Below are 15,589 nucleotides of genomic sequence, written 5' to 3'. Positions count from 1 at the left end.
TTCCAGACCTCAGTAGAGTCGCAGCTCCCATCCCTAAGACAACCCACATTCCTGGCTGAAGCCAGAGTGAGTCATGAACACCTTATCTTCCAAATATCAAGACTCTCAGTTCTGAATAAAGATTCCCCTTTCTGATTGTGAAGGTACAGAGGCTGGCTAGCATTGTTCCAATCCCTGCAAGCTAAAGCAATGCCCAGGATATTTAAAGACACACATCTATTTTTATGGACATTCAAAAACAACTGCATATTTGATGGAATTTATGAAGTCAATGTGCATGCCCAAGGAAAGATACAGACTCAGAAAAGACACTAAGAAAACCTTACACTTTTATCTCAGGCTGCTCCTGAGCACAGGACACCCTATAATAAAACAAAATATTCAAACCTTGGGAAGACAGAGAATCTTGTTTCCAGAATTAACCACATTATAAAATTCATACCTTCAGTGTTCAACAAAGAAATGAAGGCAAACAAAGAAATATGAAAGTCTGGCCTATTCAAAAGAACAAAATCAACACATACTGTAGGCAAGGAAACCCAGATGTCAGACCCACAAGAAAAAGCCTTAAAATTCTCTTTAAGATGTTCAGGGGTTGGGGGGGGGCGCCTGGGTGGCTCAGTGGGTTAAAGCTTCAGCCTTCAGCTCAGGTCATGATCCTGGGGTCCTGGGATCGAGTCTCACATCGGGCTCTCTGCTCTGCCGTAAGCCTGCTTCCTCCTCTCTCTCTGCCTGCCTCTCTGCCTACTTGTGATCTCTGTCTGTCAAATAAACAAACAAAATCTTAAAAAAAAAAAAAGATGTTCAAAGGGCCAAATGAAGACATAAACAAAGATAGAAAATGATGTACGAATAAAATGAGAATAGCAATAAATAGCAAAATGTTAAAAAATGAGCTCAAAGGAAATTATGGAGTTGAAAAGTACAGTTTATAGCTGCTTCAGTTAAAAACTGAAATTTTTAAAAATATACTAGGGGATTTAAAAGCAGATTTGAGCAAACAGGAAAAGCAGACTTTAAATCCATAAAAGTTAGAACAGACTAAGAAGGACATCATGTATCTATTAGAGGTTAATACATCAAGAAGATAAAACAATTATAAATATTTACACACCTAATAAAAGATCCTCAAAATATATGAAGCAACAATTGATAAAACAGAAGGGAAAAATTGACAGTTCTACAAAAATAGCTGGAGACTCCAATATCCCATTTTCAAGAACGGATAAATTAACTAAAGAAGATGAGGAAACAGAGGAAACAGAAAACTTGAATAAGAAAATTAGCCAACTAGACCTAAGAGACATACAGAACAATCCTTCCAACAATAGCAGAATACTCTTCTCAAGTGGACATTCTTTTCAAGTTCATATGAGACATTCTCCAGGACAGATCATATTTCAGGGTACAAAATAAGTTACAAAGATTTTAAAAGACAGTTATCATAACAAAATATCTGCTGTGACTATTAAAGGATAAAGTTAGAAATCAGCTACAGAAGGCAAACTGGGTAATTCACAAACATGGAGAAATTAACAACACACTCTTTTTAACAACCGATTGGTGAAAGAAGAAATCAGAAGTGAAAGCCTGGGTGGCTCAGTAGTTTAAGCCGCTGCCTTCAGCTCGGGTCATGATCTCAGGGTCCTGGGATCGAGTCCCACATCGGGCTCTCTGCTCAGCAGGGAGCCTTCTTCCTTCTCTCTCCCTCTCTGCCTGCCTCTCTGCCTACTTGTAATCTTTGTCAAATAAATAAATAAAATCTTTAAAAAAAAAAAAGAAGTGAAAGTAGAAAATAGAGATGAATGAAAATGAAAACAGAATATAACAAAACTTCTAAGATGGAACAAAAGCAGCAGCAAGAGGGAAATTTGAAGCTATAAATGCTTACATGAAAAATGAAAGATTTCAAATCAATAACCTTATTTATAACTTAGGGAACTAGAAAAAGAACAACAAACTAAACCCAGTAAGAGCAGGAGCAGAAGGAAGGAAATAAAGGTTAGACTAGATATAAGCAAAAGAGAGAACAAAAAAACAATACAGAGAATCAATAAAACCAAAAGTTGGTTCCTTGAAAAGATTGATAAAACTCACACACCTGCAGCTAGGCTAACAAAGAAATTAAAGAGACTAAGACACAGGATGCAAATAATCAAATTAAAAAAAAAAAGGCAGGAAAAAACCATCAGGGATAAAAAGGAGCATAAAGGGAATCCTATGAACAACTGTATACCAACAAGTTAGGTAACTGATAATGGACAAAACTCCTTGGAACATACAAGTTACCTAAACTGACGCAAGAAGAAATAGAAAATTTCAACAGACATAACAAGCACAAAAATTGAAGCAATAATCAAAAGCCTGATGGAGTAAAGCTCTAGGCCAGAAAGCTTCACTGGTGAATTTCATCAAATGATAATAATCCTTCTTAAACTCTTCCAAAAAATTGAAGAGAAGGGAACACTTCCTAACTCATTGTATGAAGCATGCTTTACACTGATCCCAAAACTAGATAAAGACCTTACAAGAAGAAATTAAAGAATATAGAAACAAAAATCTTCAACAAAATATTAGCAAATCAAATCCAACACCATATTAAAAGGTTATTCATATTAAAGTGTTATTTATTGCATAAATGCAATGGTGGCTTACCACTAGAAAGCTTATCATTACAATAAGCCACATTCATACAACAAAGAGGAAAAAAACACATGATCTTCTCAAATGATGCAGAAAAACATTAGACATAATCCAGCACCCATTTATTATTAAAAACAAAAACAAAAACAAAAACACCCTCTCATAAAACTAAGAATACAGGGAAAATTCCTTAACACCATAAAGGGTATTTAGGGAAAATCCACAACTAACATCATATTTATTGGTGAAAGATTGAAAGCTTTTCCCTTAAGATCCAAAACAAGAGAAGTATACCCACTTTCACCACTACCATTCAAAACTGTGCTGGAAGCTCTAACCAAAGCCATTAGACAACTAAAAGAAGTAAAATGCATCTAAATTGGAAAGGAAGAAGTAAAACAATCTCTATTCATAGATGACATGATCCTTATACAGATCCTTAAAAAATCTACAAGAAAGCTAGTCATGCTAATAAACTACCAGCAAAGTTGTTGAGTACAAGATAAACACATCTAAAGCTATTGTGTTTCCAAATACCACTAAAGGAACAATCTGAAAAGTTTATCAAGAAAGGAATTCCCAGGGCACCTGGGTGGGTCAGTGGGTTAAAGCTTCTGCCTTCAGCTCAGGTCATGATCTCAGGGTCCTGGGATTGAGTCCCGCATTGGGCTCTCTGCTCAGCAGGGAGCCTGCATCCCCCTCTCTCTCTTTGCCTGCCTCTCTGCCTACTGTGATCTCTGTCTGTCAAATAAATAAATAAAATCTCAAAAAAAAAAAAAAAAAAAAAGGAAAGAAAAGAAAGCAATTCCCCCCTTTCCCTGGCTTGTTGAGGGAGTGTCTTCAAAAAGTCTGGGAATCTCAAAGTCCCTGAATGGGCAGGCACTGCCAATCCAGTCAAGCATAAAGAGCTTTCTCCCTATGATATGAACTGGTTCTACACCTGAGCTGCTTTCAAAGGGCAGCAACTGTACCTCCGGGGTAGTGCTGGAGTCCACTCCATGACCAATATCTATGGGGGACATCAAAGAAACAGAGTCATACCCAGCCGCTTCAGTAAAGCCTCCAAGACTGTGGCCCAAAGGTCCTTCACTCCCTAAAGGGGATGAAAATGGTAGAAAAGGACCAAGATAGGGGCTGCAAACTGACACCTCAGGGACAGAGAGACCTGGACAGAATCACCAGACAAGTAGAAGCTGCCAACAAGAAGCATTAGAACAAGTGCTGGGTTAATAAACTAATTTGTACTCCTGGGGGGGGGGGAAGAAAGCAATTCTCTTTATAATGCATCTAAAGAAGTAAAAACTTAAGAATAAATCTAACCAAGGAGGTGAATGACTTGTACACTAGAAACTACAAAGCACTGCATAGTCTTCCTTTAAAAGGGACCTAAATAAATGGAAAGACATCCATGTTGGTGGATAGGATGACTTATTGTCCATATGTCAATACTACCCAAAATAATCTAAAGATTCAATACAATCTCTACTAAAATTCCTAAAATCTTCTTTGCAGAAATGGAAAAGCTAAACCTTAGATTCCTCTAGAATTGGAAGGGATCATGAATAGCCAAAAGAATCTTGAAGAATAAAGTTGGAATATTTATACTTACCTGCCTTGAAAATATACTACAAAGCTGCCACTGTAATTAAAACAGTATGACTGAACAGCAATAACAAAAAACTGATCAAAAAATGGACAAAGCACTTGAAAAGACATTTCCCCAAAGATGCACAAATGGCCAATAAACACACAAAAAGATGCTGAACAACACTAATCATTAGGGAAATGCAATTCAAAACCACAAGGAGATACCATTACATACCCACTAGGATGGCTTCTATCAAAGAAAAAAACAAAAAATAACTAGTGTTGGGGTGCCTGGGTAGCTTAGTCAGTTGAGCATGGGACACTTGATTTCAGCTCAGGTCATGAACTCAGGATCATGAGATCAAGTACCAAGTCAGCCCCACACACACTCCGGAGGAAATGTGCTTAAGATTCTCCCCTCCTCTCCCTTTGCCCCTCCCCCACACCCCACCCTCCACACCCCACTCATACACAAGTGCACACTATCTATCAAATAAATAAACCTTTAAAAAAAAAAAAAACAACTAGCATTGAGAAGGATTTGGAAAAACTGAAACCCTCATGCACTGTGGAGGGAATGTAAAACATGAAAAACAGAAGGGCGGGATGCCTGGGTGGCTCAGTTGGTTAAGCAGCTGCCTTCGGCTCAGGTCATGATCCCAGCGTCCTGGGATGGAGTCCCACATCGGGCTCCTTGCTCAGCAGGGAGCCTGCTTCTCTCTCTGCCTCTGCCTGCCATTCTGTCTGCCTGTGCTCGCTCTCTCCCCCTCTCTCTCTCTGATAAATAAATAAAAAATCTTTAAAAAAAAAAAAAAAAACAGAAGGGCAGTTCTCAAAAATTAAAAAGGAAATTACCAAATGATCCAGCAAATCCAATTCTGGGTATATATATCCCCAGAAGAATTAGAGGCAGAGTCTCAAAGACTTAGTGTACGCTCACATTCATAAGAGCATTATTCATAACAGACAAGTATCCATTGACAGTGAATGGATAAAAACAATGTGGTATACATATCCAATGGAATATTATTCAGCCTTAAAATGAAGTAAACTCTGAACATGCTACAACACAGATGAACCTTGAAGACAATAGCTAATTGAAATAAGTCACTCATGAAAAAGCTAATACCACATGATTCCACATATAAGTCAACTAGAGTAGTCAAATTCATAGAGACCTAAAGCGGAAGAGTAATATAAAAATTCCTGAAACTCACAACAAAGCAAACAACATAATAAAAGATGGGCAAAGGAGGTGAATAGACATTTGTTCAAAGAAGATACAATAAGGGGCGCCTGGGTGGCTCAGTGGATTGGGCCGCTGCCTTCGGCTCAGGTCATGATCTCAGTGTCCTGGGATCGAGCCCCGCATCGGGCTCTTTGCTCAGTGGGAGCCTGCTTCTCTCTCTCTCTCTCTGCCTGACTCTCCGCCGACTTGTGATCTCTCTGTCAAATAAATAAATAAAATCTTTAAAAAAAAAAAAAAAAGAAGATACAATAATGGCCACAGGGATACCATTTTATTAATACTATATTAAAATTGGATATATTGGGATATATTATATATATATAACCTTAAGAATGAATGCTTGGGGGGCGCCTGGGTGGCTCAGTGGATTAAGCTGCTGCCTTCGGCTCAGGTCATGATCTCAGGGTCCTGGGATCGAGTCCCACATCGGGCTCTCTGCTCAGCAGGGAGTCTGCTTCCTCCTCTCTCTCTCTGCCTGCCTCTCTGTCTACTTGTGATTTCTCTCTGTCAAATAAATAAATAAAATCTTTAAAAAAAAATTTAAAAAATTAAAAATTTAAAAAAAAAAAAAGAATGAATGCTTGGTAGGGAGGAGTTAAGACGGCGGAGAAGTAGCAGGCTGAGATGACATCAGGTAGCAGGAGATCGGCTAGTTTATCAAACTATTTTGAACACCTACAATTCCAACAGGAGATCCAAGAGAAGAGAAGCAATTCTAGAAACAGAAAATCGACCACTTTCTGAAAGGTAGGACCTGCGGAGAAATGAAGCCAAAGTGAAGGGAAGATAGACCTCAAGGGGCAGAGAAACAGAGCACAAAATCAGAACTTTTGAAAGTCTGCTCCACCGAGAGACATCACTCCAGATGCTAAGCTGGGGCAAAGCCCATGTGGGGACAGTGTGTTCTCAGGTCCCACGGGGTCACAGAAGGATTGGGGGTGTCTGAGTGTCACAGAGCTCACAGGTATTAGAGCAGGGAAGCTGGCTACAGAGACAGAGCCAAGGAGTGAGCGCTCAGTTTAAGGTTACCTTAAACTGCTCCATGGCACAGTCATACCACTGCTCTGTGAGCAGAGACCCCCACAAGATCTGGGGAGACCCCCCAGGAAGAGTACAGGGATCTGCTAGGTTTGGAGACTCCAGGTGGGGCCCTGTGCCAGAGACAGAGATGCTTGGTCACAGGCTGGGTGAGCTCAGAGCACGGCTGGAGGCCAGGGAGATGGGAGTGATTGAGCACTTTTCTCCAAGGGTGCACTAAAGAATGGGGCCCTGAGCTCTCAGCTCCTCCGGAGGGAACCTGGGAGGCTGCCATTTTCATTCCTGTCCTCCAGAGCTCTACAGAAAGCATTCAGAGAACAAAAGCTCCTGAAAGGGAACCCAAGTACTTACTTAGGCCGGCCCCTGGTAAGGGTAGTACAATTCTGCCTCAGGCAAAGACACTTGAGAATCACTACAACAGGCCCCTCCCCCAGAGGACTGGCAAGAAATCCAGCCAAAACCAAGTTCACTTACCAAGGAGAACAGTGGAATCCAGAGGAAGAGAAAGCAAAGCATGGAATTCATGGCTTTCTCCCATGATTCTTTAGTCTTGCAAAGCTAATTAATTTTTTTAAATTTTATTTTTTCTTATGCTAAAATTTTTTTAACTTTTACTCTTTCCTCTTTTAACGTTTTTAAATTAGTTTATCTTAACAATACCTTTTATTAAAAAAATCATTTTGAAACTTCAATATTATAGGCATATTTTATCCTTCCTTGTATATAACTTTATTTTTTGTATACACATAGGGTTTTTTTCTTCTAAAAAACTCTGGGATACAACTTCTTCTTAAAGATCAAAATATACCCTAAATCTAGCACAGGGATTTGTTCTAGTCTCCAGTCTAAGCAAATTCTCTCCACTTTATTTTTCTTTATTCTCTCAACCAACTTATCTTATCAACTCCTTTTTAAGAAATTTTTTTTAAATTTTCATCTTAATAGTCATATTCCATCCCTTCATCGTGTCTACCCTTATTTTGTGTGTGTGTGTGTGTATTGCATTCCTTAAAATTTGGGGAAGTAGTTTCTTCTAAGAGACCAAAATACTCCCAAAATTAAGTGGGTGACCCTTTCTATTCACCAGTCTAATATATCTATTTTCTTTTTTATAATTTTCCTTTATTTTTGTTTTTAATTTTTTTTTCTGAACTTCTTTTTACTCCCTTTCTTCCCCCCATAATTTGGGGTCTCTTCTGATTTGGTTAAAGCATATTTTACTGGGGTCTTTGCCACCCTTTTAGTATTTTATTCGCTCCTTCATATATTCTTATCTGGATAAAATGACAAGGCAGAAAAACTCACCACAAAAAAAAAAAAAAAAAAAGACAAGAGGCAGTATTGAAGGCTAGGGATTTAATCAATACGGATGTTGGTAACATGTCAGATCTAGAGTTCAGAATGATGATTCTCAAGGTGCTAGCCGGGCTCAAAAAAGGCATGGAAGTTATTAGAGAAACCCTGTCGGGAGAAATAAAAGCCCTTTCTGGAGAAATAAAAGAACTAAAATCTAAACAAGGTGAAATCAAAAAAGCTATTAATGAGGTGCAATAAAAAACAGAGGCTCTTACTGCTAGGATAAATGAGGCAGAAGAGAGAATTAGTGATATAGAAGACCAAATGACAGAGAATAAAGAAGTTGAACAAAAAAGAGACAACAAACCACTGGACCATGAGGGGAGAATCTGAGATGTAACTGATAACATAAGACAAAACAACATTAGAATACTTGGGATTCCAGAAGAAGAAGAAAGAGAGGGGAGCAGAAGGTATATAGGAGAGAATTATTGGAGAGAATTTCCCTAATATAATAAAGGGAATAAGCATCAAAATCCATAAGAATACATCCACACCCCGTCATCTAATAATAAAATTTACAAGTCATAGTGACAAAGAGAAAATCCTGAAAGCAGCCCGGGACAAGAAGTCTGTAACATACAATGGTAAAAATATTAAATTGGCAGCAGACTTATCCACAGGGACCTGGCAAGCCACAAAGAACTGGCATGATATATTCAGAGCACTAAACAAGAAAAACATGCAGCCAAGAATACTATATCCAGCTAGGCTATCATTGAAAATAGAAAGAGAGATAAAAAGCTTCCAGGAAAAACAAAAACAAAAAGAATTTGTAAACACCAAACCAGCTCTACAGAAAATATTGAAAGGGGTCCTCTAAGCAAAGAGAGAGCCTAAAAATAGTAGACCAGAAAGGAACAGAGACAGTATATATTAATAGTCACCTTACAGGCAATACAATGGCACTAAATTCATCTCTATCAATAGTTACCCTGGGGGCGCCTGGGTGGCTCAGTGGGTTAAAGCCTCTGCTTTCGGCTCAGGTCATGGTCTCAAGGTCCTGGGATCGAGCCCCATATCAGGCTCTCTGCTCAGCAGGGAGCCTGCTTCCTCCTCTCTCTCTCTCTGCCTGCCTCTCTGCCTACTTGTGATCTGTCTGTCAAATAAATAAATAAAATCTTTAAAAAAAAAAAATAGTTACCCTGAATGTTAATGGGCTAAATGCCCCAATCAAAAGACACAGGGCATCAGAATGGATTTTAAAAAAGCAAAACCCATCAATATTCTGTCTACAAGAAACTCATCTTAGACCCAAAGACACCTCCAGATTTAAAGTGAGGAGGTGGAAAACAATTTACCATGCTAATGGACATCAAAGAAAGCTGGAGTGGCAATCCTTATATCAGATCAACTAGATTTTAAGCCAAAGACTATAATAAGAGATGAGGAAGGACACTGTATCATACTCAAAGGGTCTGTCCAACAAGAAGATCTAAAAATCTTAAATATCTATGCCCCTAACATGGGAGAAGCCAACTATATAAACCAATTAATAACAAAATCAAAGAAACACATCGACAATAATACAATAATAGTAGGGGACTTTAACACTCCCCTCACTGAAATGGACAGATCATCCAAGCAAAAGATCTACAAGGAAATAAAAGCCTTAAATGACACTGGATCCGATGGACATCACAGATATATTTAGAACATTCCATCCCAAAGCAACAGAATACATGTTCTTCTCTAGTGCACATGGAACATTCTCCAGAATAGACCACATCCTGGGTCAAAATCAGGTCTCCACTGGTATCAAAAGATTGGGATCATTCCCTATGTATTTTCAGACCACCATGATCTGAAGCTAGAACTCAATCACAAGAGGAAATTTGGAAAGAATCCAAATACATTGAGACTAAAGAGCATCCTTCTAAAGAATGAATGGGTCAACCAGGAAATTAAAGAAGAATTGAAAAAATTCATGGAAACAAATGATAATGAAAACACAATGGTTCAAAATCTGTGGGACACAGCAAAGGCCATCCTGAGAGGAAAATACATAGTGAGACAAGCCTTTCTCAAGAAACAAGAAAGGTCTCAAGTACACAACCTAACCCTACACCTAAAGAAGCTGGAGAAAGAACAACAAAGAAAGCCTAAACCCAGCAGGAGAAGAGAAATCATAAAGATCAGAGCAGAAATCAATGAAATAGAAACCAAAAAAATAATAGAACAAATCAACAAAACTAGGAGCTGGTTCTTTGAAAAAAATTAATAAGACTGATAAACCCCTAGCCAGAATGATCAAAAAGAACAGATAAAGGACCCAAATAAATAAAATCATGAATGAAAGAGGAGAGATCACAACCAATACCAAAGAAATACAAACAATTATAAGAACATATTATGAGCAACCATACGCCAGCAAATTTGACAATCTGGAAGAAATGGATGCATTCCTAGAGACATATGAACTACCACAACTGAACCAGGAAGACAAAGAAAACCTGAACAGACCCATAACCAGTAAGGAGATTGAAGAAGTCATCAAAAATCTCCCAACAAACAAGAGCCTAAGGCCAGATGGCTTCCCAGGGGAATTCTACCAAACATTTAAAGAAGTAATTCCTATTCTCCTGAAACTGTTCCAAAAAAACAGAAATGGAAGGAAAACTTCCAAACTCATTTTATGAGGCCAGCATTACCTTGAAGCCAGTCCAAACCAGACAAGGATCCCATCAAAAAAGAGAATTACAGACCAATATTCTTGATGAACACAGATGTGAAAATTCTCACCCAAATACTAGCCAATAGGATCCAAGAGTACATTAAAAGGATTATTCACCACGACCGAGTGGGATTTATTCCAGGGCTGCAGGGTTGGTTCGACATCTGCAAATCAATCCATGTGATAAAATACATTAATAAAAGAAAGAACAAGAACCATATGATACTCTCAATAGATGCTAAAAAACCATTTGACAAAGGACAGCATCCTTTCCTGATCAAAACTCTTCAAAGTGTAGGGACAGAGGGTACATACCTCAATATCATCAAAACCATCTATGAAAAACCCACTGCAAATATCATTCTCAATGGAGAAAAACTGAAAGCTTTTCCACTAGGGTCAGGAACACGGCAGGGATGTCCGTTATCACCACTGCTATTCAACACAGTACTAGAAGTCCTAGCCTCAGTAATCAGACAACAAAAAGAAATTTACAGGCATCCAAATCGGCAAAGATGATGTCAAACTATCACTCTTTGCAGATGATATGATACTATATGTGGAAAACCCAAAAGACTCCACTCCAAATCTGCTACAACTTGTACAGGAATTCAGTAAAGTGTCAGGATATAAAATCAATGCACAGAAATCAGTTGCATTTCTTTACACCAACAAGAAGACAGAAGAAAGAGAAATTAAGGAGTCAATCCCATTTCCAATTGCACCCAAAACCATAAGATACCTAGGAATAAACCTAACCAAAGAGGCTAAGAATCTATACTCAGAAAACTATAAAGTACTCATGAATGAAATGGAGTAAGACACAAAGGAATGGAAAAATGTTCCATGCTCATGGATTGGAAGAATATTTTGAAATATTGTGAAAATATTGTGAAAATGCCTATGCTGCCTAAAGCAATCTACACATTTAATGCCATCCCTATCAAAATCCCATCCATTTTTTCAAAGAAATGAAACAAATAATCCTAAAATTTATATGGAACCAGAAAAGACCTCTAATAGCCAGAGGAATGATGAAAAAGAAAGCCAAAGTTGGTGGCATCACAATTCCAGACTTCAAGCTCTATTACAAAGCTGTCATCATCAAAACAGTATGGTACTGGCACAAAAACAGACACATAGATCAATGGAACAGAATAGAGAGCCCAGAAATAGACCCTCAACTCTATGGTCAACTATTCTTCGACAAAATAGGAAAGATGTCCAGTGGAAAAAAGACAGTCTCTTCAACAAATGGTGCTGGGAAAATTGGACAGCCACATGCTGAAAAATGAAACTGGACCATTTCCTTATACCACACATGAAAATGGACTCAAAATGGATGAACAACCTCAATGTGAGAAAGGAATCCATCAAAATCCTTGAGGAGAACAGAGGCATCAACCTCTTCGACCTCAGCCGTAGCAACTTCTTTCTAGGAACATCGCAAAGGCAACAGAAGCAAGGGCAAAAAGGAATAATGGGACTTCAACAAATCAAAAGCTTTTGCACAGCAAAGAAAACAGTTAATAAAACCAAAAGACAACTGACAGAATGGGAGAAGACATTTGCAAATGACATATCAGATAAAGGGCTAGCATCCAAAATCTGTAATGAACTTATCAAACTCAACACCCAAAGAACAAATAATCCAATCAAGAAATGGGCAGAAGACATGAAGACATTTCTGCAAAGAAGACATCCAGGTGGCCAACAGACACATGAAAAAGTGCTCCACATCACTTGGCATCAGGGAAATACAAATCAAAACTACAATGAGATACCACCTCACACCAGTAAGAATGGCTAAAATTAACAAGTCATGAAATGACAGATGCTGGCAAGGATGTGGAGAAAGGGGAACCCTCCTACAGTGTTGGTAAGAATGCAAGCTGGTGCAACCACTCTGGAAAACAGCATGGAGGTTACTGAAAAAGTTGAAAAGAGAGCTACCCTATGACCTAGCAACTGCACTACTGTGTATTTACCCTAAAGATAAAAATGTAGTGATCTGAAGGGGCACATGCATGCAAATGTTTATAGCAGCAATGTCCACAAAGCCAAACTATGTACAGAACCTAGATGTCCCATCAACAGATGAATGGATAAAGAAGTAGTATATTTATACAATGGAATACTATGTAACCATCAAAAGAAATGAAATCTTGCCATTTGCGACAACATGGATGCAACTAGGGGGTATTATGCTTAGTGAAATAAGTCAATTGGAGAAAGACAATTATCATATGATCTACCTGATATGGGGAAGTTGAGAGGCAATGTTGGGGGTTTGGGGGGGTAGGAAAAGAATAAATGAAACAAGATGGGATCAGGAGGGAGACAAACCATAAGAGACTCTTAATCTCAGAAAACAAACTGAGGGTTGCTGGGGGAAGAGAGCTAGGGAGAGGGTGGTGGGGTTATGGACATTGGGGAAGGTATGTGCTATGAAGTGTGTAAACCTGGCAATTCACAGGCCTGTACCCCTGGGGCTAATAATATATCATATGTTAATTAAAAATAAAAAATTCAAAAAAAAAATGCTTGGGGCTCTGCCCCAAATTGGATGTAGAGTTCTTTAAAAAAAAGAATGAATGAATACTGCAGGGAAAACTGGATATACCACACAAAAGAATGAAATTGGACCCCTGCCTTAGAAAAGATCAAGAGTCACACACTCCACTGACTGAGCAAGCATGCGCACTCCAACAGTACTCATCCTTAAGATTTTTCTTTCTTCATTGAACAATCACAGCTTTCTTGTTGAAAATCAATTGACCATATATGTAAAGTTTTATTTCTGGGCTTTCTGTACTATTCCATTGGTTTATGTGTGTATCCTTAGGTCAGTTACAATTTTTTTTTTTATTTTTAGCTGTGGTAAAATACATATAACATAAAATTTATCATCCTTACCATTTTTTTTAAAAGATTTTGTTTATTTACTAGAGAGAGAAAGAACAGAGAGAGAGAAGTAGACTCCCCACTGAGCAAAGAGCCCCATGTGGGGCTTGATCCCAGGACCCTGGGATCATGGCCTGAGCCAAAGGCAGATGCTTAACAGACTGAGCCACCCAGGTACCCCTGTTTAACTGTTTTATAGTTTATGCTGAAGATGATTTTTTAATAAGTTTTGGAACAGAGAATGGTAATGGGTATACTACTATCTTGTGAGTTTATTTAGTGCCACTGCATTATACTTTCACAGATGGATAAAATGATAAATATTATGTTATATATATTTTACCACAATAAAATAAAGAACAGAGAAAAAAATAAAACGAAAACCTGATTCTTTAAGAATTTTTTTAAAATTTATTTATTTGACAGAGATCACAAGTAGGCAGAGAGGCAGTCAGAGAGAGAGAGAGAGGAGGAAGCAGGCTCCCTGCCGAGCAGAGAGCCAGATGAGAGGCTCGATCCCAGGACCCTGAGATCATGACCTGGGCTGAAGGCAGAGGTCCGACCCACTGAGCCACCCAGGCACCCCAAGAATGTTTTTTTAAATAGTCAAAATGGCTAAGAAAAAAAGTATAAATCAGCAGTGAGTTAAGAATGAAAATAATCAGTGGTGCCCAAGTGGCTATGTCAGTTATGTGTTTGATTCTTGACTTTGGCTCCAATCATGATCTCAGGGCTGTGAGATGGAGTCCTGCATTGAGCTCGATGCTCAGTGTGGAGTCTTGAGATTCTCTCTCTCCCTCTGCCTCTGCCCCTCCCCCCACTCATGCATGTACTCCCTCTCTCTCTCAAAATCAATCAATAAAATTTTTAAAAGAAGTAAAATAATCAATAATACTAATGAGGGGCACCTGGGTGGCTCAGTGGGTTAAAGTCTCTGCTTTTGGCTCAGGTCATGATCTCAGGGTCCTGGGATTGAGCCCCATATCAGGCTCTCTGCTCAGCAGGGAGCCTGCTTCCTCCTCTCTCTCTGCCTGCCTCTCTGCCTACTTGTGATCTCTGTCTGTCAAATAAATAAATATAATATTTTAAAAATTTAAAAAATAATACTAATAATAGTTAATATCATAAAGAAATAAATATAGGAACAGGCACAGGCTAATAAACTTCAAAAACCAGAAAATACAAAGTGACAAAAGCTGGTACAAGAAAAAATAGGAAGCTTAACCAAGAAATATTAAAGAAATGATATACATCAAATACCAGTCTCTAAAAAAATTTTCCAGATCTTGATAGTTTTGTTTGTAACCTCTAATAAAGTTTCAAGAAATACATTCTTAAATACCATCACAAGCTCAGAAAGAGATTCAGAAATATCAGGGAAAGCTCATGTGTACATGCATACACCCAAGTGTGCACATGCACAGACATGCACACACACACAGACACACACAGCTCAGCTCACCAACAGATGGGTCCTGAAGGGCAAAGCTCTCTGCTAATGACTCAACTTGATTTAGACACTTCAGCACCTTGTACACATCCACTAACTTTCCCAAGTCTTCCTTGTCTTTAGGTATTACAAGGTTCAGTGCATATCTTTTCTCAGCCCAGCTATGAGACAGTTGAGGGGAAAAATATGAGAAGATAAAAATAATTAATTCAAAATTAAGAGATTTTATTATATAATAAATTTTAAAAGCATACCTTAAATACTGTGATTTTATTATGTACCAGGGCCTAGAATAAGGAATTATGACCATTAATCTTCCCAACTATCAAAGCTAATCAAATATGAACACCTCCCCAACCTCCAAGTATGCAGATAAAACCAGCTCAGAGAAATTGTTAAATGACTTCACAAAGTTATACAATTGGTAAATAATAATACGGTATACGCTCAGGTAGGTTAACCCCAAAACCAAAATGCTTTTAATCACTAAACTATAACTGCCTCACAGATCAGCAAACACAGCAGCAATATCTAGTTGAACAGGTTGGGAAAGAATGTAAGTACATCCACACAGTCAGCTTGTCTAAAATTGGCAATTTTATTCCTATGACTCTACCGCCAGGAAAAAAAAAAAAAAGTGTGCAAAGATATTTTAACAAATTGTTCACTAAAGCCTTTCCCAAGTATT

General features: G+C 38.3%; 1 protein-coding gene across 1 annotated transcript in view; it reads right to left on the bottom strand.

The window, feature by feature from the left end:
- LOC309862163 (interleukin-3-like) overlaps window positions 1-15,589 on the bottom strand; it is a 183,296-nt gene that overhangs the window by 140,061 nt on the left and 27,646 nt on the right. The gene's annotated exons all lie outside the window — the stretch shown is intronic.

Source organism: Mustela nivalis (assembly GCF_964662115.1).
Source record: "Mustela nivalis genome assembly, chromosome: 3".
NCBI lineage: Eukaryota > Metazoa > Chordata > Mammalia > Carnivora > Mustelidae > Mustela > Mustela nivalis.
Note: the sequence above shows the minus strand (reverse complement) of the source record. Positions and strands in the feature narration are given on the sequence as shown.